Source organism: Pinus tabuliformis, chromosome 1_2 (genome assembly GCF_031772625.1).
Source record: "Pinus tabuliformis cultivar Carrire ecotype Pingquan chromosome 1_2, CPIR1, whole genome shotgun sequence".
In the NCBI taxonomy this organism is placed as follows: domain Eukaryota; kingdom Viridiplantae; phylum Streptophyta; class Pinopsida; order Pinales; family Pinaceae; genus Pinus; species Pinus tabuliformis.
In genome coordinates this window covers 871,973,892-871,989,036 of record NC_142298.1, presented here as the reverse complement: position 1 = coordinate 871,989,036, position 15,145 = coordinate 871,973,892, and the positions used below count along the sequence as shown (strand labels likewise).

General features: G+C 38.4%; 1 pseudogene; it reads left to right on the top strand.

Annotated features, from left to right (window-relative positions):
- Positions 1–3,835: 3,835 nt before the first annotated feature.
- On the top strand, positions 3,836–5,041 carry LOC149208721 (NDR1/HIN1-like protein 6 pseudogene; annotated as a pseudogene).
- Positions 5,042–15,145: the final 10,104 nt, after the last annotated feature.

The following is a 15,145-nucleotide window of genomic DNA, read 5'->3' as shown; positions in this document are numbered from 1 at the left end:
CTCCAAGAGATATCTCACTTGCGCTCTTAAGATATGCGCATGAGCTATGTGCCCTCCTCTTAAAACTGCACACTTTCTACCCCTTTACCTCTGCGAGTTATCAAGTGTGAGTTCGTTGATGCTAAATGAGCTTCAACGCTCATGTATATATACACATCCTTGCGCTTTGGTAGTGTGGGCGGTGGCTCTCCAACCGACCCCCAAAACAGTCATAACACGCCCTTTATGTGCGCCCCTCCATATGTCGGCCTACCTCATATGTTTCTCCACGCACTAAGGGTATAAACCATCATCGCATACACTTTATGCCTTAGTCATTTTTCGTTGCATCGCTCGTCGCTCTTGTGTCGCACTTCCGTGTTGCCTCGTCCGCCCGTCGTTCAGACCTCGCCCGCCCGTCGTGCCGACCTTGCCCACATTGTGCGCCCGCGTGCCAGCCGTTCACCCGCGCGCCCGTCGTGCACGGTGACTCGCCCGGCGCTCCAACCGCGGTCACGCCCAAGGACCTTACATCCTCCTCCACCTGAAATCGTTGTCGTCCTCGACAACATACCATCCCGGTAGCCATCCACCAAGATCATCACCATCCATGATGTCGACTTCTCCACATAAGGCAAACATCCCTGCAACATATGTAGAGCCTCATCTCCATCATGTCTCGACTTAGTGACCAACTGTCACCAGGATCTCTATCAGATATCGTCTCGATCCATGATTACCGACCCCTTTGTCACAATCTCCATTGCAACATCTTGTGTCGTCCTCATCATGTGTCCCCATGTGAACCTCTGTCATGATACTCCAACACAATGCCAACATATCTCTGCACACTTCGCGACCCCATGTCTAAACTAGTTGGGTAGCTAATCCAACTGTCACGCCCAAATCATGAGAGTGAACATCCTCATGCCATCATCGGTTGTTCCTCAAAACATCCTGCCACATTCTTGACTCATCAAGAATCTATCTCCATAATCCATGCTCAAGTCCATGGAAACTCCATCCATCTCATCTGCAACATGTCATGATGCTTGATGCCAAGCCATCCCTGCACCATCAGTCATACCTGCTCAAACATGTTTAAGGACCCACTGCCATGAGCAGCGAACAATGAGCCCCATCTTCTCATCCATCTAAGAATATGTAGAGAGAGTAGATCCTGAAGGCTCTCCCTCACTAATCAACTCGATCCACCTATCAGGATCCTCAATCTCCATCCTTTGTAGATAAGCAACCTGGTCTTCCCTCTGGACATCCGGTCTCACATATCCATCCTCATCATCATCATCATCCTCCACCAACTCTAGCCTTCTTGTCAAATCCAAGATGCTATCTGAAAGTGATCTAATGACCAATGACTGGTCGGCAAGCTTTGTCTCAACAGTAGACAACCGCTTGTTCACCTTCTCCTTGTCCTCCATTTGCATCACTCCTAATTTACAATCAGGTCTTATCACACCAGTGGTTGGCACACCAATGGGTACATCTTCCCTTCCATCATAAATGTAGAGCTTCTTCAAATGTGGAACAATCATAGCATCAAATTGTTTCATGAATTCCATCCCCAATACAGCTTCATAGTCATCAATCCGCACTATAGTGAAGTCCACCTTCTCGGTCCATTCACCAAGTGTAGTGTCCACCCTCTCAGCTATACCAAGAATCTCAATAGGAGGAGAATTCACTGTCTTCATTTGTGCCTTTGCCGGTACAAATTTCAGCCCAATTCTTCTCGCAGTATCTTCACCCATGAAGTTGTGAGAAGCCCCACTATCTACCATAGTGAGCACATCAGCACCTCCAACCTTCATTCGAACATACTCCAACTTGTTCCTTTCAGGATCCCTTCTAGAGGCCACCTCCGTAGTAGCAGAAGCACCAAGTATCTGCATCATCCCCACAGAAGTATCTTCATTCTTCTTATCTTTCGCAGCTTTCTCCTTATGAGCCAAAGCTATGGAATGTTTCACCTCAAGAGTTAGCCATTCCCATTTCTTTCGAATCAATTTTCGCCTTATCTCCAATTCCTTGAATTCTGCTTCAAACAAGTCCACTTCCTTCGCAATTCGGTAGGCTTCGTCCCTATTCCTGTCAGAAATCCCTTCCTTGACCAAGGTACGAAGAGCATCCTTTGCTTTGGACAAGCCTTTGCCCCATTCTGCAAATTCTTGTTCAACCTTCCTTGATTCTTCAAGTAGACTCCCTTCAAATTCCTCGAAGGTTGCAAAACCCATCTCTTGCAAGATAGACATCCTTCACGATTCTTCACCAAGTCACCTACAACTTGAACCAACCCTTGTTCCACTTGTGTGCAACGGCTTCCTTCACCTGCAAGTACCCTTTCCACTGTCACGAGCAACCCTGCTCAACGGCTTCAAACCGAAGCTCTGATAAGCTCTTCACCGAGCTCTGATACCACCTGTCACGCCCCTACACCTGCGGTAGTCTTCCAACCGCTTGTAGCAAGGTGCGGCACCACCGAATGTTTTCTTTTTACCAATACTAACATTCATGGACTACGCCTACTTCACTTTAACATTACTTAGCTTGTGTTTCGCAACCAAGTAAACATACAATTATCCTTTATACCAATGAAGCCCATACTCATTCATTATCCATAGCAATTATAAAAGACAACAACAATTGCAACAGTATAAAGGGAGGGGCAACTCCCTGTAATATGAGTCTGCCCGACAATATATTAAGAATATCAATTTACAATGTACAAGTGTGTCTTGGCCGAACCAAGTCTCACACTTAGCCAAATTTACAATGAGAGGCAACCCTGCCCTTTTACAATCTTGTGCACCTCTTGCACAAAGGGCGGTGCTCACCCGAGCCACCTAGAAACCCTTGCCAAGTCCTACACCAAAACTGCACTTCTGCACGAACCCGGGCACACCTTGCCCGACCCACAACCGGCTCCAAGAGATATCTCACTTGCGCTCTTAAGATATGCGCATGAGCTATGCGCCCTCCTCTTAAAACTGCGCACTCTTTACCCCTTTACCTCTGCGAGTTATCAAGTGCGAGTTCGTTGATGCTAAATGAGCTCCAACGCTCATGTATATATACACATCCTTGCGCATTGGTAGTGTGGGCGGTGGCTCTCCAGCCGACCCCCAAAACAGTCATAACACGCCCTTTATGTGCGCCCCTCCATATGTCGGCCTACCTCATATGTTTCTCCACGCACTAAGGGTATAAACCATCATCGCATACACTTTATGCCTTAGTCATTTTTCGTTGCATCGCTCGTCGCTCTTGTGTCGCACCTCCGTGTTGCCTCGTCCGCCCGTCGTACAGATCTCGCCCGCTCGTCGTGCCGACCTTGCCCACGTTGTGCGCCCACGCGCCTGCCGTTCACCCGCGGGCCCATCGTGCACGGTGACTCGCCCGGCGCTTCAACCACGTCACGCCCAAGGACCTTACACCTCGCCTCGTATGAAATTAAAGAAAGCGGTAAGAAATTGATTTCACAGCTCCGTTTTGCCGGCGCAACTGAATTAAATACGTGAATAACACAATGGTAGCTAATATCGCCGAATAGCGGACTAAATATTCAAACGTGGCCCCCTTCAGGCATGGCGTTAATAGTTGTCGCTAAGCAGTTGGGACTACCCTATAACGTATTGAAACAAATGTGGTCGACAGATACCAATAACGAAACAGTCGCGAAGTTTCATATATTCCCGTACACCGGCAGACAGCTATGCATTCAACTTCCTGCAGCTTTCTTCAATGCCGTGGATCTGATGTCACAACGCGGTTTATGGACGCCTATATTTTGTGAAAGCTCCGCACCTCTGGAATTCATTACTAGTTCTGCCAACAACAAGTATGCTGAGAAGATACTTTTATTTGATCGAGTGCCACTAGAACTTCACAGTCCTAGGATCAAGTATTGTCTGGCTCTTTTTGTTATACTAATTTCTGTTCGTGGCTCTGAGCGCTTTGCGATTATGGCAGATAACCTGCGAGTGCACCCAACTACTGAAGACAGAGAGAAAAACGCAGGCAAATGTGAAAACGAGAAGCCCAGCTCTCCGTTGGTGGCCAGGTCCAGTGTTGCGTCCGAGAAAGAGAGGGTATATCCTCCTTCCCGCGAGGAGATAAGAGTTCAGTTTCCAAAAGACCAAGTTATACCAACACGACAGGTTCCCAGATACAATTCACGCCCTCCTAAGCACCGGAACTACTGTTGCCGCTGCTTGTGCTGCACCTTTTGCTTTATATTCGCGCTCGTCGCAATCATCGCCATTGCCTGTGGCATTCTGTATTTGGTAATCCAACCGAAGATCCCCAAATACTCTGTCGACGGCCTCCGGATCACTAACTTCAGCATCAACGCGGACCTCACCACAAATTGCCAGTTCGCTGTGAATGTAAGGGCCCGCAATCCAAACAAGAAGATCGGCATATATTATCTTGACAACAGCCATCTCGCTGTTTCCTACTCCGGCACGGAGGTCTGCACCGGCGCCCTGCCAGTATTCTACCAGGGCCACAAGAATACCACTTTGTTGGACGTAGCGCTCAGCCGGACCGGTGCTCGTCTCACCAGTGCCGTGGTCTCCACACTGAAAGAGCAGCAGCAGAAGGCCAGCGTTCCCTTGAATTTGAAGGCCGACGTGCCCGTGAAGATAAAGTTGTGGAAATTGAAGTCGATGAAGATTAAGGTCCGCGTGCAATGGGATCTCGTCGTTGACAGGCTGGATGGCAATGCGAAAGTTACTACCGAGAAGTCGAAAGTGAGCGTGGTGCTGTGATGGTCGCGATTCGAAATCGATCCAGGCGGGTTTTATCGCGCGACTTCGATCGTATTGAATTCATGGTTAGGGGGACAATGATAGGGCTACATTGTTTTCTGATTTCATCACATTGATGCTCCTACTGTGCGGCTAGAATTTTGGATATACAAAAAAAAATCATACATAGTAGATTACATTAATGGCAGCGCTGCTGGCGGCCAGTGTTGATTGCTGATTTGAATACATTGCTCTATTTATTAAATATTAATTCATTCCTTATTCCATATATTGTTCCCATGCATGAAAATTCATTGTCATTGACATTTTTGTTGAAAATGAAAATAAAATGTTTTTACTATATAGATTTTGTATACGAGCAGTAAATTTAAATTTAACTGGATTGTGAATTCCCGGAATATTTAGAATTTAATGAACACAGATAGATCCAACAATTAACTCCCCTATAGGATTCAAGAATATTTCAGGAAATCGAGTTAGGATACCCGATATGAAAGCACAAAGATTGGATTCAAAGTATTAATCATAGATTTAATTGTAGCCATAAAAGTGGGAAAGAATTATTGTCGTGAAAAATTTTGATTGAAGCATCATCCCTTTACTGTACATGAATGGGCATTTATATGTAGCCAAAGAAAAACTGGATTCCAGCTTTAACAGGAGGATTTCTTTTAGCTATGAAAATGGAAAGGTTAAAAAGTTAAATGGAGGAAATATTTATTGATAGTAAAGTATATAATTTGGATCCAGTTATATTAAATTTATCAGTATTTATCCATTATTTAATTTATATCACTTAACTTAAATTTATCAGTCATTTAATTTATATCACTAGTATGTTTTTGATTTTGAGTTGACATTTATTTATAAACAGAACAGTTGAATTTAAGCATCAAATTCACTTTTATGAGTTTGCATTCGCGGCAGATTTGTAGTGGCTCCAACTTGGAATAGGATTGCAAGACTTAACTATTTGGGTAGACAATTGAACAACATGGCCATTGTGTATATGTGCTAGTGATCACCGTAAGGAATCAATTGGACCCTAAGGGAGATAGGGTTTCGTTTTTGCAGAAAAAGAAAAGACAAGGATGGCACACAAACGCCCTTAATTCAAAGATCGGTTGGACTTCGTCAACATGATGTTACGAATAAAATAGGAATTTGTAATGTTCTTTTTAAGTATACAGGGTAGAAATAATATTATATATATATTAACAGAGTTGATAATATTTTGTTTATATATATATATATATATTTATATATAGAAATGAAAATTTGTAATTATGATAATAAAATAAAAAATTTGAATTTGAATAATATAAGTAATGTCTGTTTTCACTTTTTAAAGAGGAATTTTCCATTTATAAGAGTTCCAATTATATTAAATTTCATAAGATATTTCATTATATTGTTTTTATTTTTTATACATTATTATTTATATTTTATGAACATTTTAGAGAAATAAATTTTTACTAGATAGAACTTTCTAATAAACTTTATTGCATTTATTGCTTTAGTACTACTACATGGGCCTTATTCACTAGAGTTGATCTCTGTGCACAATAATGCAAACCAACCAATCTATCTACTTAGAGGGATAGGAGCTTAGACCACTAACATTATTTCCTCATTAGAAAATACCATGTCCCCAAGGCTGGAGATGAAGGAATTGTTAAAGGACCTCTACTGGTTTCCATGTGGCATCCTCATGTGGTGTGTCCTTTCATGTACGCTTTCTTATAGGCGTACTTATATTGGTCATGAATGAGATATGTCATTATGCCTTAGCAGATAATGCATATATGAGATATGTCATTACGCTCTCGAATCCAGTCATGAATTAGATATGTCATTGTGGTTTTTCCAACCTGATATTTCATGACTTAGAGGTGGCCTGCTTAAACAATCTTCTATGCTCAGTCCATTAGGCTCTTATATATGTAATAAACATGAATGAAAAGCCTTAATGAAAAGGCCTTATCAATGAAGTAATAGAAAATGGTAAGCATGAAGTGGTAAGCATAGAGACCAGCCAGCATTAAGCGTGAAGACAAGGAGCATAGAGATCAAGGAGCGTTAAGCCGCGAAGACCAGAAAGCATTAAGCGTAGGACCTCCTAGACCACGTGTGTTGAGAAGATATTCTCTTTAGTCAAGGATGAATTCAAGGTGCAACCAAATGGAACTTTCTTCGTCCAATTCAGGAAGACTAGTTTGAACACAACAATTAGATCCAACCACTTTCATTAAGTAGAATACATGAAAGATCGAATGAATTTTAAAGTGGCTGGAAAGTTCTAATTTATAAGCCACTAGCCCAATAAATTTTAGGACTTTCTGGGGGCTATAAATTTTGGAGCACAATTTTGGTGGTGTTGTTTCCATACCAACAGATGGCCAAAGTTTAGACAAAACCAAGTTTTGGCAAGTCAAAAAATGTTGAACTAGCACAAATGGACAACACCAATTATCAAATACATTGTGTTAAGGAATAAAGATGCGATGTAGGAGACATTGCATGCCAAAGACAATGATGTGCATGAGTATCTGAAGAAGGTATCAGAAGGTGTCTAAAGAAGATTTATAACAAGATATTACCTTGTGCCATTTGTAAATGATTTGGGGAGGGGGTAGTGTGGTCCCCATAAGGGGGAACCTATAAAAATGATGTAGAGGCAAGGTTATGTAACCTTTTGTGACTCTCTATAAAATTTTGAATAGATAGAGAGAGGAGAGAAGTAGTTGTGAAGCATGGGGTTTCCACTCAATCAACCTATATCATAGCACCCACATTCATAGGATATTAAAGAATGTCCCTAATCTCAGTGGGTGTTGATAAAAACCTCTCAAAATCCCTTTGTTCAATGCCCCTCCCAATGCATATTTCTAATAAAAATAACCATTATTGTAATAAATATCCTTATTTTTACCAAATATCGCTTTCCATATTCCCATAATACCTATCACCCCCCCTCCAACCAATACCTACTATATATTCACTCTATTTTTCACAATTTAAAGAACCATCTTTATGAATGAGTGTGGTAACTTATTAGTCAATAAGGTGAAGCCCTTGTCATGATAAGAAGGGTCTAGAGTCTCTGAGTTGACTATGTAGAGCACTTAGGGTTTGTAATGCTGAATGTATCTCAAGTCTGTCATGTAAATATCCAATTTTGGAGATGAAAGAATGAAATATATTTGAATTGGTGGCTTATATGAGTCTTGTGTTCTAATGGATGTGTTATTTAAGTTTTTACCATAATCTTTCCTACATACTTAATAAATCTTTATAAGATTGGTTAAAATATGAACCTCTTGTGCTACAATAGAATACCTCACCCTCTACACAAGACCCAAATATAAAGACCTACAATTCCAATAAGTGTTTCAAATGCTCATGATCATTTTTGAGGATGAGGATATGAGATAGAAGCCTTCGGGAGGGGAGACATAGGGCAACTTTGCAATGAAAAAAAATGAAGTTTCCTAATAAGAAACTAGGAAATTAAGAGTTAACCTTAACAAATGGAAGTAAATGGTATGTTTACACTGATCTTCATGAAATTTTCTTTGTAGAGTTCCTTTGCTCTCTCTAGGAGTTGTTAAATTGATAGGAAGATATTGACTTGTTGGGAAGGGTTTAAGAATTGGTGTTTTGGTGACACAAAAAGGTTGAAAACCTAAAGAAACTTAATAACAAGTGGACTTAAGCCATCAACTTCTAGTTTGATTGAGTAAAATAGGGTTATCTTTTTTAATTTACAATGGAGTGCAGTGAATATTTTAGTATTGTTGAATGAAAATTTGATACTAGTCCTTGAGGAAGGTTCTTGCCATGAATTCCATTGTGGATTAAAATGTTGGTTGTGGATAAGGGTTTAATGAGGATGGAACTTAACAAAAAGGATGATTGAATCTCTGCGTAGATATGAGTATGAATACCAAGGGGAAGAGATGAGCTAGGATTAGAAGGAAGCCAAAAGGAAGGATGCATAAGAGTAGATCCATAGCAGGGAAGAGAGAGCTATGCAAAGAGAAGAAATTAGAGATTTGATTAGGGAGGGGAAGAGAGAAAAGAGAAAGAGAAGAGGAATAAATAGAGTGAATCCAAGGGAGGAAGGCACTAGCTTGATTAGAGTTATAAGTGTGAGAGCTAAGTAAGAAGAGAGCACTAGAAGATGAGTGCTAAATGGAAGCATTGTGAGGATAATGTAGGAATAGAGCATTGAGGAGTTAATGTGAGACAACATTAGAGAGGTATAATCAAGTCCTTCAAAGAGACATGATGCAAGGAAGGTTGGAGGATAGGTAAATGGAGATAGGAGGAAGTTTTGGATACATATAGTCATGGATCCTATTAGAAAGTGAGAGAGGTGACAAAATTTGATGACGAGGAAGAAGAGGAGAGAAATGATGATAGAATAGGAAGCAATGGAAGAGATTATAGTTTTATACTTGCATTTTCCACAATAGGTATTACAAGGAAGTTAATAGATTTTCTAAGGCTAAATTACATAATTGAGTGATTTATCATATTATTTCATAAGGAAGTATTTATTTTGTCACAATTTCATAATTTATGAAATAAAAATGATTTCATAATTGAAAAAAATCACAATTGAGAAGAAAGCTCATAACCAGTTGTGTATGACTTGTAGTTGCTTAGTTGACATGACATCAAGCCCATCAATGAATTGCAATTTCTTGGTTTACATGTAATAAATTATATCCATGAATTGTATCCACCTAGTTCAAATGTTATCAAACCTATATCCAAGATTTTCTAAATTCCTATAATAAGTGACAAAATCGAAGGATATGGGAACCTAGAATTTGAGAGTGGGAATGTCAGTGGATAGAGTCAAATGTTCAGAAATGTTTCTTAAGGGGAAATTAGAAAGGAGGATATTTAACCAATATTCAAGGTATAATATGGTTGTTGTAATGATATTCTCTTATTTATAATATAGATCAAAATGGTTTCCCCCTCCATTATCTCGTGTATTTAGTTTTACTTGCAAGCATTTGGTAGATTCGATCTTTATTTGTGTAGAGCATTTTAGATCTATAAGTCATTGACATTCTTAATGTCCAAATTCGTTTGAAATTATGTGTTACCTTTATTTTTGGTAAGTCAGCAAGTAGTGGGAGATAGATCTTAGATCTCTAAAGTTGCATCGATTGGATCATGAATGGGAAACCATGTGAATTAAGGTACACATTATAATCTATCTCCTTAGGCATGGTTAAGGATCAATAATCATAGATCTAGTAGTGAAATATTTAGTGGACATCCATACTATCTATCTCCAATATTATTAGACCAAAGAGATGTTCTTCTTATTTATAGGAAGAATTCTCTACAACATAATTAGTGATTCCACTAGGGAATATTTTTTTCTTTCTTTCTTGGTTTTTAAGAATTATTTATTTTAAAAAATGGTAAGAATTTAAAATAAATAGCTACATATATAAATTCTCCTCAAAATTGTAGCATAGTTAAAAATACATGAAACAATGTCCAAATCGTAGTCTAGAAAGTGAAGTTATTGCTAATTCAAAATAAACTATTTTTCTAATTCTCCATAATGACTAGGTGAACTGTTTGGCTAATATCTTTTGACAGGAACCCTGTTTTCCACTAGAACAAAACCATTAGATAAACAATATCCTAATATTTCTTTTACTAAATTATATGACATTTTTATGAAATATAGAGTTTGTTAACACCCCTAAAATGTCCACTCTCAAAAGTTAGGGAATTTTGTGACAATTTTGGGTGTTGTTTCAAGTATAGGCATTGGCATGTGATTAATGACAATTGATGATATCCTACAACCCGTCTCTCTATTATTTATTTTAATTTATATTTGCATTTTCATTTTAAGTTCATTATCCCTTTATTGAAAGAATAAAATATTTCATTTCATTATAAATAATAGTTGAGTTTTTTAGTGTACCCTGAGAAATTTCATTGGAAGAGGTTGTATGTGTTTGTGATATCATATCTTTGGGGTTTAAAACTTCATTTTAAGAGACTATGATGACTCTCAAGTTTTCTATTTTTGAAAAGGAAATATTTCTTCCCAAGCTTTAGATAGCATTCATCAAGCAAGATGTATATATTGCATGTCATTTTCTTACTTATATTTTGAATTCAGAACAATCTTTAAACATTGTACATTTTCATTATGTATCCCTTGATTAACAACTATAGAATAAATGCTTAATTAAAATGAACTAGACATTATTACAATTAAAACAGAACAACATTAGCTAGGATTTAGAACCTTAGATTGGGAATAAAGAGTAAAATCTCCAAGACCACTAAACCTTGAAGTAGAAGTCACTAAAGAGTGCAAAATTCACTGGCCACATAGAACACTTTTCAGAAATATCCTCTAACACAAGATTCAATCACAAGGTCACATTAGAGGCACGTGTAGTGACACTCCCACTAAATTTATTTATAGTTTTTTTGGAATTCTACATGTACGAAGATCTCTTGGGGGCATAGTTCTATTCCAACAATCCCTTGGTGAGATTTTTGAGCTTATTTTCCATACTCTTGCATGTGGTCTTGACCCACGACTATTCCCCTGATCATTATATTCTGACGTGGCAGTAATAGTGGAAATCCTTTAGGGAATGTTTTCTAAGTTTTTATAGGTGGGAAGTACATGTGGTATTTTAGATAGACATTACATAACCATATCAATATTCTTGGGGTGTACCACCATGCTACTTGTGGGGGAACTTGTTTAAAAAAATGTTGGTGTTAGGAGGTTAGCATATTTTTTTCTCATACCTTTGTTGGTTGGACATGGGCCACCCCAATCTAACATCTATAAGGAATATTTTATCCTCTCACTTACTTGTTATGTATATTATATTTACTAGGGGTGTGTTCTTTGGTTTGAGTCCAATTTTCCATAGGGAATATTATTCAAACTTTCATAATTTTATAAATTTGAGCAAAATATTCATCGGGCTTGTAGATTGTAAGGTACTGCACCTAAATTGGAGGGAGACCTACCATTACATGAGTAAATAATAGATCCCATAGTATATGGCTTTGAAACCATATAACTAGATAAGATAGTGTTTAATTTAGAGGGGGGTGAAAAAGTGTTTCTTGAAGTGGATAATAGGAGTGTTCCACCTAAATTTAGTCCTCCTTTAACCCCTTCTATTAACACTATACTCATTAGAGTGAGTGAAGATCTTGGTGAGACTTGTTCACCACTTGTTAATCCTCATCAAATGTTAGGTGAGAGCAGCAATTCCATCATTGCATAACCTACAACTTCATCATTGGGTGTTACTGGAACCATCTTAATAATGTATTCATTTACCTTCAATTAGTGTGCTAGGTAAATTTAATCCTATAACTAGTAAATTTTCATTCTCACTTAGGGGAATGTTGTTATCCATGTTAGTTAATACTTCTAGTCTCCCTGATCAATTAATTACTTTTCCTCTAACTAGATTTGTATTCAATATAGGGAAAGGTAAAATTTCACAACCCGAAGATGAATGGTTTCTACCTAGCTCTACCATCCCAACTAAGAGTATAAAAAATGTTGGTTTCCTTTGAGTCTTCATGGGGGTTCTACATATACTCCTAGTAGTGCTGGGGGAAGTAAGTTTCTGGGGAATTTTACATACCACGAGGTCGTCAGTAATTTGTAGGTATCCATTTTCCTAGGAATACCAATGATTCCTAGAATGCACATGTACGGTACCAATTCCCTTCGAAGTAGTTTCTTCTTTGGAAGTGTCCCCACCTTTGGAGATGATTTCTTCCTTAGGGGAAATGTTCTTTATTTACCTCATGGTCCTATAAATAGTCATTATTTTGGGATTACCTTTGTCCTAAGGGGCACTAATCCTTTTTCTAATACTAGTCATTGATTTTGGGAATTACTCAACCACCGGAAGCCAAAGCAAGGGGGAATTGCAAAGTTCATCTAGTTAATTTGGAACATAATCCCCTTAAAATGATTCCTTTTTCTACTCCAAAATATTATTATTGGTGACAACAAACTTTATAGATTTAAATAGATTGACAAATGGCCCATTTGTCATGAGAAATCATGGTCGGCCATTCCACACAATCTACCCTCCAATATTCCATTTTTTCAATGGAAAGCTATGGGAGAATCTGGATAATCATCCCAACACTTACCATTTTTTGTGTTTATCCAATTCCTTAGTGGGTGATAGCATTTGATTATGTCTCTTTTAGTGGGTGATAGCATTTGATTATGTCTCTTTATGTACCTTGATTGACAATGTTTCCATATGGTACATTGAATTATATTACACATCATATTTTGAATTTACATCCTTAAACAAGGATTTTCTAATGCACTTATAGTTACTCATTCACCAAGGATTTGGCATATAACTTATGAAAACTTTATGTCAACATTGGCACCCACATTTTGACCATATCCATGAATGCAGGACATGGTGGATGATGATTTAAGTTAATAATACAAATGAATTATTAGAGATTTATTTACAAGGTCCTTGTTACCAACTATAGGAAATGTTATTGCAACGGTAGAGGTGGTCACCAAGGGCTAACCTCCATGCCCAACACCATGATTTGATTTATTCTCAATTGAGCATGGCGTATTATATCATTCCTAATTCTTTAAGGCCATTGAAAAATACATTCAAGCCAAAACTATGACCACATGATTATGACATGTTCAGTCTAATATCTAGTGAAACTATGGGTCAACTAGATAAACAGCTTGGCCAAATACTTATGTCATCAAGCCCCCGAGCTATTGTGTCCAAAAATTAAACTACCACTCTCCCTATTCATACCTTTGAGGTGAATTTGGTGCAATCCATCTCATCATAGAATCAGGTCAACAACTTGGAGTGAAAATGAAAAAAAAAATACTGTAATTTTTTTCAAAAAATTGAATAGGGGAGCCCATAAACCAAAAATAATTTGGGTGGACCAACCAATGAAATGAATAAGAAAAACTAATTTCCATGAAATATTTGTGGAGGATAGCATCTCACTCAGAAGTACCCATAAATGGATGAAGTCTATTGATACTTCAACTTGAATGCAGACAACCATGCAATCAACTTCCTCCAGCTTTCTTCAATGTCATGGATCTAATGTCACAACGCGGTTTATTGACGCCTATATTTTGTGAAAGCTCTGCGACTCTAGAATTCATTAGTAGTTCTGCCAAAAATAGTATGCTGAGAAGATACTTAATTTGATTGAGTCCAACTAGAACTTCACATTCCTATTTCAAGTCTTGTCGGCATCATTTGGTTATACTCATTTCTGTTCGTGGCTCTGAGTGCTTTGCGATTATGGCAGACAACCCGTGAGTGCACCCAACTACTGAAGACATAGAGAAAAACGCAGGAAAATATGAAAACGAGAAGTCGAGCTCTCCGTTGGTGCCCAGGTCCATTGTTGCATTCGAGAAAGAGAGGGTATATCTGTTGAAGATCTATCTGAACTGTGTTGAGTTTTATTCTTTTTGTATGACCTATGGTTAGAGCTGTTGCACTAGGAGATGAGCTAGGAGCCCTAATGAGAGGACGTATAGGACCAATTTGCAATGAAAAATCATAATTTTTCCAAATAAGAAACGAGGAACTTAAGTGTTAACCTTGGCAAATGGAGCTAAAGGTGCGTTTACATTGATCTTCATGAGACTTTATTTGTAGAGTTCCCTTGTTTTCTCTTGGAGTGGTTAAAGAAATAAATAGGCATTGACTTATTAGGATGGGTTTAAGAATTGGTGGTTTGGAGACAAAAAGATTGATAGGATAAAAAAACTCAATAACAAGTGGTCTCTAGCCATCGAATTATAGTTTGAGAAAGTAAAAGAGGGTTATTTGGTTGAATTAATAGTAGAGTGCAGTGAACCTTTTAGCATTGTTGGATGATTTGATTTAATTTACAATAGAGTGCAGTGAATCTTTTAGCTCTGTTGAACAGAAATTTGGCAACAATAATCAAGGAATGTTCTTGGCATAAATTCCATCGTGGATTAAAATGTTGGTTGTGGAGAAGGGTTTGATGAGGATCAAACCTAACAAAATGGAAGATTAAATCACCACTTAGATTGGAGGGATGAAGAGAAGGGGAAAGTATGAGCTAGGGCTAGGAGGAAGCCAAAAGGGTGGATCCAAAAGAGTATATTAGAAAAGGGAAGAGATAGCTACGAGAAGAGCCAAAATTAGGGATATGATTAGGAATCGAAGAGGGAAAAGAGAAAGAAAGGAGGGATAATAGAATGAAGACAAGGGAGGAAGGCACTAGCTTGAGGAGAGTTAGATGAAGAGAGCACTAGAAGAGGAGCGCTAGAAGGAAGCATTAGG